Consider the following 7661-nt stretch of genomic DNA (forward strand, 5'->3'; position numbering starts at 1 on the left):
TTCAGCATAATATATTCAACACCATTCGTGCCCATGGAAACTAATCCTGCATTGGTATGTTATACAGGGTCCATGTTCGCTTGTTAGCATGAAGTAATATAATGATTCTGCAGGGAATCCGAAAGGAAGCCCGCGTTGCAATAATTTTGAACAGATATGTTGCTGCCAAAATAGCTGACACAATTTTGCATAACTTGTATCTTTGCCAAACAAAGATTTTCAACGGCTAAAACAATTATACAAATATAATTGGACAAACTAATACAAAAAAACAATAAAGCAATAAAAAAAAACTAAAAGCAACAGGGTGGAAGCACGTACACTAAAAGTATAAAAAAGGGCTGGTCACGCTAACCACAACTAAATTTAATCAGCCCCAAAAGGGGTGTGTCAAAATGACTGATACAAAAACAAACTATAGTCAAAGTAAGACCGGAAGAAATGCAACAAAGTGGCACCAAAATAGATATGAAACAAAAATATGTAATATATAATAAAAATAGAATTGGTTAATGCTTGGTTTTGTGCGATTTTTTCTATACTCGAAAATCAGAAAAGACATACTTTCCTATATGAGGCCATTTAATTGTCGCGATTTTGTAAGAAAGCAGCTGTATACGTAAGTCACCGCTTTTGAAACTGGTGTCTCAACCCCAATTGGGATATTGTGGGAATAAGCTCAACATTCTACTTATTTTGACTAAGAAAATTCCTTTTTTTGGATTCAAGTTATATTTCTTTACGCTCAGCTAGTTCCTTGTCTTTTGCAAGCGGTACGGCAACAATAGATCTATCAGAAAGAAAAGGTCAAAATAATACCAACATAAGTTGTCACCAAAGCACTTCACCTTCATGTTCTCTATCCCGCACATATGCTTTAATGATTGCATCTACATATCCTACGTATTCACCAATATCATTTTTAGTCAAAATAAGTGCATTCAAAACCCACCAAAATGTATGAATATGAGGGCGTTCATGTATCTGAAACTCTACTCGGTTTGCATAGTAGGTAACTTTCCCAAAAAAGTCCATGAACTACAATTTCCTTCAAAAATAAGTTTGGCTCGATATTGAAAATGTCTGGCAAGTAAAACAGCACTTTTATTTTATTATTTACACCTTTCAAAGTATTTTAGGTTGATAATTTCTCCATTGGTCAGATTTTTACCATTTAATTTTGATACTATAGGTAGAACTCCTGAAAGAAATCGCTTCCAATATGCAGAAGTACCTTCAATATAAATTAAAAGCCTTTGTCTTCAGCGATAAAAGATTTGACAGTTTTAGGAAAATTTTTTGACAAACATAGCTGACCGGAGAGAATTTGTGCAGACCTTTTTCGGGCTTATAAAAGATCAGGATGAGCTAATTCTTGACAAAATTGCTCATTTATCATTGAAATGGGTGTTTCATCTTCTCAAGGTAATATACTAATATCTTGAGGTTGTGATACATTTGACAGCTTCATGCCTTTATTTAAAGCTATGTACATTTAATGGGTTTTTAACTTCTTTAAGTTCTTCATTGTTTTCTAGAGGTTCTGATTGTTCTACGTCAAACAAATATGTGTGTCATGCAGGAATCCGAGTTTTATCAATTTCAATATCAAAATACAAAGGGTTCTTCTCATTCAATTAAGCAAAGCTGATTTTACGGATTCTGTGTTAATTGCTTCAAAATGAAATGAAAGTTTGCGTTTCAAATTTATCATGACAATACCGTTACTGTCGAATCTATGTGGTAGAGTACAAGTAAGATTTATCAGTCAATAGGGATATTATAAATGGTTCCTTTCAATTTGGGACATTGTCCTTTAAGATTTTTGTGACTATTGTTACCAATAATCGTCTAGAAATAATTGTACTTTCCAATATATTCAATGTATTCAACTCATCAGTTATGTGGCATATTTCTAATTTGCTTGAAACAGCTTGAGCAGGAACTTCAGTCTTCAATAACTTTTATGACAAGTCAAGCAAATGTAGACATTCCTATCATTGCTCAAAACGGAATGTACAAGAACAGTTGTATGAATGTTGCACAACAAATCGTCCATAGTGGCAACGATGGCATACAATGCATAAAAATACTGGTCCTTTTTTAACGCAGTTCTTTAAATTTTCAATTCTCTTTAACATGCTTTTTTGTTGACGTTTTTTTACTTTGGCGAAAAGCACGCATTCCCTTTTCTGATTCAATGAGGCATTATGTTTTGAAGTACCTATTTTATCTTGATATTAATCTTGTCACTCTTTTAACATGGTCAGTGTGTATTTCATCATCATTTTTTTTTCGTATTTGTTTCAACATGGTTCTATGCATTCCAGTGACCATTTTGTCTTTCCTCCAAGGTCTTGGTAGTTATCACACCTTCGTTTCAATATAGATGCATATTTTAAACTTAGGTGAATTATTTTCAGCAGTGTTAATTTGCACTAGCTATTCGCAAAATTGATGGAATTTTTTGCATAAAACTGACTGATGCACTTTTTTGCAATTAAAAATGTTTTGAATTTCAAAAGAATAGAACATCCCTTTTTACAGGATTGACCTTGTTGATTTCTACTATGAGCATCAAATAAGTAAACGGCTTTTATCCCATATGATAGCTGAACTATACCCACATTACTAAAAATTAATCCACTGCTGATTGCATACAGAGTCATTGTTTTATGGGCCTGCAACTAATTTTCATCGTCTAGTAATACAGAAAATATGGCAAATTAAGATATATGAACTTGGCAATTTACTATTTCCAATACTGTTGGTAATTCATGGAACTCTATTGACCGATTTAACCCTAATTTTTAAAATTTACGTCGCCATATTGTATTATTTAATCCAAATCGAATACCTTTCATCTTGAATTTTTTTTATGGATGACCAAAAAATAGCTACTGTGGAGTTACACATACACTGTATGCCAGCAGTTCCGCCAAACTTAGGATCGCCCTGTTTGAATGAACCAATAGCAGCTTTAATATGATACAATGTAGGTCCCGGATTAATTTCCACATCTCGGCAAAGCAATATTAACACGGACTGAAAAATTACAGTAACAATCTACCATCATCATATAAAACAACGGGATATTAAAAAAACACACAAACAAAAAATAAGTTGCTGTTGTGGCTATTGTGACTTTTTATACTTCTCATTGGTTTTCGATTTACAATAAAAGATAACAACATGCTCAATAAACGTCTGCAATTATCATTTTTTAAGATACTATATTATAACCAATTATTTGTGCCGAATAAACCAAATTATGATAACTAAGAAAATCGAAGTCACAGGGATCTCAAAAAACAAAGCTTGACATGAAGAAGCAAAACTTTTTAATAATTATCGAATAAAAGATTTCATGACCAATTTTGATGTTTGCTGCATCTTTATATAGTTAATTTATTATGCCGGCTTTATTTTTACACATATGTTGATTTTTTGAGAATAACGACGCTTAAACGCTATGTACAGAAATTTACAAATCTTTGCATAGCCTTAACCCTTTATACCTTCATGACATTTTTGATTTCCAACAAAGTGAAAGATCTGTCAGATCACAAAATGTCAATAATCTCAAGGTTCCAAGAAAAAATACCAGAAGTTTCGGAACTAAAAGTTTAACTTCCTTAGGTCCAAATATATGGAATAAATTACCCAATCATATGAAAACAGCAGAATCTTTGAATATTTTTAAGAAAATGATAAAATTTTATAATGGCCAGCATTGTTCTTGTGATGTCTGTTCACAATAACATAAATATGTTATATGTTTTTCTTTTGATTTCACTTACTTTATTTTTATAGTATTTATATTTCTGTCTATATGTCGGTTTGGATTAGCACTTTAATTAGAGCTGTTGTATTGTTTGTACACATTTTAACCGACAATAAATAAATTAACAACAACAACAACAACAGGGCCATCGTAGATTAACTGACCAGGGCTCATTTTCGTGTTCGACAAAATTTAACAATTTTGCGCTTTTTGCGCGCGATTTTTGTGCGATTTTTGCTTCAATATTTTTATGTATTAGAACAAAGATTTTGAATTCTTTAAAAGAACTATTTTGCAGCCTCTGTCTTTAGCAACAGTAATAACACTATTGGAACAAATTTTTTTAATTAAAAGAATATTCACGGCTAATTAGGATAACGAATGTTGTTTAAGTAAGCTACAAAAAATTGACATAGCAAGCATTTTTTTTGCACAATTTTGCTTAATTAAGCTGCACAATAACAAAACCATTGATTAAACGAAGGTAATTCGAAGCAGCGCGCTTCTCGAAGGCGTACGCGGTGAGAAGCCATTTGTGTAAACTCACAAAATTTTTCTGAAGTCAACGCCAGTAAACAACATCATCTAAAATTGGATAAAGAAATCCTAATATGGCGAACTACGTTATTTGTCGCCACGCAACTGATATTAGTGTATAATTCCATAAATAATTATATCAAACGATATTGTTGGCGTTTATACAAATTGACGTGATCATGGTTGTTTGCTAACACCAAAACGTTGTCAAAATCTAATATGGATTTGCCGTGAAAAAATCTTGATTTGTTTTATTGATTTAGAACCTGGCAGCAACAACTCTATTAGTATAAGCGCAATACTCGTCCGTAGAGAACTTTAAGATAAACCTGATTTAGCTGAAAACATGTTAGAAGTTTGTTTATAAATATTATGCTTGAACAAAAGATTTATTACCGTTGATCATATTCGTCCACTGGAAAGTTCTTTTCACAGCACAACAATTTCACTTATCAGCAAATTCTTAAAAATTCGTTCAGTGCAAAAATGTGACATGTAGTTATATTTTTATTTATAGAATGTCGTTTTGAGCATGATTAAGGAAGAAAATTCTCTTCAAAAGAAGATTTTTTTATTTTTTTCGCACAAATAAAGAATCTCAAAAAAAAAAATTATATAAGTTTTTCGTTACCTTCTAATGGCAATGGTTCAGATGACTTTTTAAAATTAGTAGATTTAATAAGATTGGATGTTTTGTTATGATGCGTCTATATATCACATTTCCATTTAGGTGCAAACAGTGTTGAGAATGCTGCTAGAAAATTTTCTTCGGAATGTAATCGTCTTCAGCCAGTTGGGTTAGTCTCCATGAATGGTCGGAATAACATCAATAAAATTTAGATTTTTGATAACATATTATTTACACTTTTATATTTTACTTTCAGTTTGGATGAATTTGAGTTATTCTTCAACAGATTTGATATCAAATGAGGATGAGGATCCTTTGATTATCTCCAGGTGTAAATATCGTTTTTTCTGTTATTATTACTATTGTTGTTGCTGTTGTTGTCGTCATTGTTGCTACTGCTGCTGTTGTGGCTGTTGCCAGGCGCAAATTATATTTCAAAGTTTTCCTTAAAGAAGGTACAGTGAAGACTTGAAGAAAAAGTGGAAAGGCCAAGGCAATATTATTTATGTGAATTTATATTTCTTAGCCGTTGACGGGGAGTGGGGTGAGTGGAATGATTTCACAACATGCAGTAAGAAGTGTGATACCGGTGGCATGATACAAGTTCGCAAATGTAACCATCCCGCCCCACGCAACGGAGGAAAATACTGCGCTTTCAAAACCTCTGGTAATTATAGATATGTGAGTTGTAACACACAGTCTTGTGAACCATACGGTAACTATATTGACTTTGTTCTCTTTCTTTATGCAGCCAGTTCGTGGGCAATGTTTATGACTACCTATTCCTTGCATACCAATTCATGTCGTCATTCACTGGTTCATATTGTTATGTAAAACTTAAGTCTTTCTTTTACCGAAGGCGGGCTTCTACTTAAAAAAATGTGGTCGAATCGATCGGCGTTGATAAAATCGAAGTTGTTAAAAATATAACATGGCCAAATTTTAGTCGATCGACATCGACCTGGCGATATAATTTAACCGATTGCAAAAAAGTAGGATTGCTTTCCGACTTTATCGTCTATCGATTAAAATTTATCCAATGAGATTATTGATTTAAACCCACATGATGTAAACAAATGTAAACAAATTGACGAAGAAATGAACTTTCAATTGTTTTCTTGTCAATGTCATGTTTTGAAATGAATTGACGCTTAATATCAGGTTATTATTATTTAACGAATGTTTATACAGGATTTGCATTTCAGTATATAAAAACACTGTTATAAATATGCGTCCTGAAAATAAAATGTTAAAAATATTAATATTCATTTAAAATGGTTATATACAATAGATAAAAAGTAAATATGTAATGTGAAAATTATGTATATTTGTACGGAATAAAATGAGAGACAAAAAGAGAGAAAGACTATATCGAGAAAAACAGGGAAACAAACTAAGAAACTGTCACAAAACGGTGCACTATATAGAGTCCTCAGTTGAAAAAGAATGTTAACACAAAACTCAAAAAGATTGTGTCAAAAGCTAAACCAGGCTGTATGGAAAACACACTCACAAATACACTTATCAAACAAAATGTGCTTGACACAAAGCTTTAAATTCCTCAAAAATTTCACATTGCCTAATTCCAATGGGTAAAGAGTTGAATAAACTCACACCCATTGAAAAGAAGCTTCCCTTTGCAAATTCTAATTTCACTTTAGGTATAAATAAAAGAAAACCGTTGTTTCTTGTTGTTCTTTGATGACGCTTCACAGTGAAGTAGTCTTGAAAGTTATCACAGACATTACCATCCAAACATTTTTTAACAAACAGCACAGCTCGTTTTTCAATTTCTTTTCTGATCTCAGGAACATTTTGTTGAGTCAGAATTCTAGCACGATTGTCAATGGATTCGAGTCTCTTTATTTGAGTATCACTGAATTTGAGCTGAACGTTACTGCAATAGGATAATCCTGGTAAAATAATAACTGTGTAGATCTTTCTAACAGCATCCGCAGTAAGACCCATTTTGAGTGAACTTAACAAACGTAGCTTGTTCGAAGCTCTTTTGTAAATCGTGTTGAAGTTTTCGTTCATGTTCAAAGATGGATCCAAAACAGTACCAAGATACTTATAATATGTAGTTGAAGATATTGGAACGTCATTGTAATATAAATTCATTTGTCGTGAAACATCGAGAGTCGTTTTTGAGTTCCAAATACCATTGACTCGGTCTTTCCTTTTCTGAGATTTATTACTAATTCGTTATCTTTGAGATATTCGGCTATCTTCTCGAGATCGTAATTGAACTTGTCTTCGATGTCTTGTAACCGTTTGCTCGCAAAATATAACACCGTGTCATCTGCAAACTCTATGACTTCAGAATATTTAACGCACTCTTCAAAGTCATTGAAATAAAGTAAAAACAAGATAGGTCCTAAGATGGATCCTTGTGGTACACCACAGACAATACTTTTCTCTTCGGATGCTACGTTGTTTACTACGCAATACTGCTTTCTATTGAAGAGGTAGTCTGAGAACCAATTCAAAGCAATTCCTTTAATACCATAAGAACATAATTTTGACAGTAATAATCCATGACTAAGAGTGTCAAATGCTTTTGACAAGTCAACAAAAATTGCACCAACTAGATTGCCACTGTCTACTTCTTTCCTGATGTTGTCCGTTAATAACGTAGTCGCCATCTCCGTTGATCGTTTTCGACGGTACCCAAATTGATTTCGAGAAAGTAAGTTATTTGATTCTAGATAA

The sequence above is a fragment of the Hydractinia symbiolongicarpus genome, chromosome 2 (assembly GCF_029227915.1).
Source record: "Hydractinia symbiolongicarpus strain clone_291-10 chromosome 2, HSymV2.1, whole genome shotgun sequence".
Lineage (NCBI taxonomy): Eukaryota > Metazoa > Cnidaria > Hydrozoa > Anthoathecata > Hydractiniidae > Hydractinia > Hydractinia symbiolongicarpus.